The following is a 2,061-nucleotide window of genomic DNA, read 5'->3' on the forward strand; positions in this document are numbered from 1 at the left end:
CTCATACACTCAAGTATTGAAGCTTCAAACTACGAAGGTCTGGGTCTCCAAGCTCCTCAAGTCTTCCGCACATCAAGACTTGAGTCTTCAAATATTTTCAAGTTCTTGAAATCTTCCATATCAAGATTTGAAAGAATTAGTGGTTGATCCAAAAACAAGCTGCGAAGCCCTTGGATTGGCGTTCGAGGAGAAGAATCGAAGGAAGCTCTCCATAAGTTCGAAAAGATTCCAGAGATTGTACCCACATATTTTTTTTAAATTTATATATTACATATTTGTCGTGTATTTCTTTTTCTTGTCGTTTTGCAGACTTGAAATTTTTATCGCGTACAATGACAAAAAAGTGTTTTTACAAGAGAAACTATTTGTGAAATTACTTATATGATAAGCGTATTTGCCTTTGTTGAATGTAAATTGAGCAAAGTTCGCATTTGATAAATGTAAACTAACGCATTAAAAAAAAAAGCATACCTCGCATTAATGCGAGGTCCTTGGTCTTTCAATCAAAAAAAAAGAGCTCGCAATTGAATGGCAAAGAACTTCGTTGACTCATTTTTAAACCCCAAAATTAGAAAACCCTAAAACATGAACAAAATTGGGAACTACAAATTGAACCCAAAATCCATCCCAAATCCATCATTCAAATTTGTGGAAGAGCAAAATCCATCAAGAGGAGGTACGAATTGCAGGGAAGGTCTGCAAGTTTGCTTTATCTTTCAACCCCAACACCGAAAGCTTTCACCAGAAATTTGAAGTCACTGGAAAGCTGCAAAATGGAGACCATTACATTGATGCTACATCCATTAGCCGGTGAATGAGGTACGCTTTCTGATGCTATTTTCCGGAACCAGAAGAAGTGCCCTGGAGCCCGTGGTTATCTCTAATTTTTATTTTGATTTTTTCTCCTTCTGGTGAAAAAAATGAATGAACAGGTGGTTTATTGAGCTATTCCACATACCTTAATGTCTTATGTACCAATTTGCAATTTTTTTTTTTACATTTTTTTTTTGTTTTTGTTCAAAGAAGAAGCCAGTTGATTTTTTCATTGTTAAGCTTTAATTAGGACTGCCGGAACTATGGACTATAACTAGCTACTTGGAGTTTGCAATTTCTGTTGGTTTGAACTGATCTTTTGGAGTATCGGTATTCACTAGTATCTTTATGAACTTGCACTGTTGAAGTAATTTTTTTTTTCGAAATGGCTGATTTGTCTTATAATTAGGAATGGTTGAATGATGAGCTCGTCAATGCATGAATCAAATTACTATGGAATGTAAATGATGAATTTGGTCACTTCCTTTTTCATCTTTTTTATTGCTAAAGATAGTTATATTAAGAGTTTATATGCTTGATAAATTTTAAATGAGAGTTTATACGCCTGATGAATGTCAAAATAAATCTATGAAATATAGACTTTATTTACAATTGAAATGGTCTCTATTTTGGTTTTTCCTTTGGTTTTGAAACCCAGAATTTAATTATTGCATACTTGGTTTATTAGGCACTCAATTTTTCAGTCCATACGTAATTCTAAGAACTAATGTTAGAAGGTTTCTTGGAGGCTCCCATTTGTATCTCACTGAAGTTTGATTCTAGGACATGGGTTGCTTGTTCAAAATTTTATAGAGTTGTTCAAAATTTTTGACAAATACATGTTGCGATTAATTTTTTTTATTTTTTAGGTTCATAGTTAACTCCATTCTATACATACAGGTGTGGATGGAGTTGGTGACACAAAGGCAAAGCCTTTATGAGGCTTTGATTGGTACCACTAGGATCAAATAGCCACAAGACCATCTTTCGAAACTTAGACTAGTTATTGGGTAAGTTTATAAGTTTACGACTTGAACAAGGTTACCTCTTTTTAGATTTACAATCGCTACGTTTGGATTAGCTGTTTTTTGGAATATTTTTCAAAAAATTTACTGTTCATTTTTTGTAAAACAGTAAATGTTGTTTGGATTGCTGTCGTTCACAAACAGATTATTTTTGAAAAACAAACATGTTTGGATTGACTATTTTTGAAAAACAGCAGTTAAATTTTTAATCAATCTTAGTTGC

At 33.1% G+C, this 2,061-nt stretch overlaps 1 long non-coding RNA gene across 1 annotated transcript; it reads left to right on the forward strand.

Moving 5' to 3' along the window:
- Positions 1–513: 513 nt before the first annotated feature.
- On the forward strand, positions 514–1,774 carry LOC140008039 (uncharacterized). Its single transcript, XR_011815454.1, has 2 exons — positions 514–819; positions 1,714–1,774. It is a non-coding gene; the product is annotated as an uncharacterized lncRNA (long non-coding RNA).
- The last annotated feature ends 287 nt before the right edge of the window (positions 1,775–2,061 follow it).

The sequence above is a fragment of the Coffea arabica genome, chromosome 6c (genome assembly GCF_036785885.1).
Source record: "Coffea arabica cultivar ET-39 chromosome 6c, Coffea Arabica ET-39 HiFi, whole genome shotgun sequence".
NCBI lineage: Eukaryota > Viridiplantae > Streptophyta > Magnoliopsida > Gentianales > Rubiaceae > Coffea > Coffea arabica.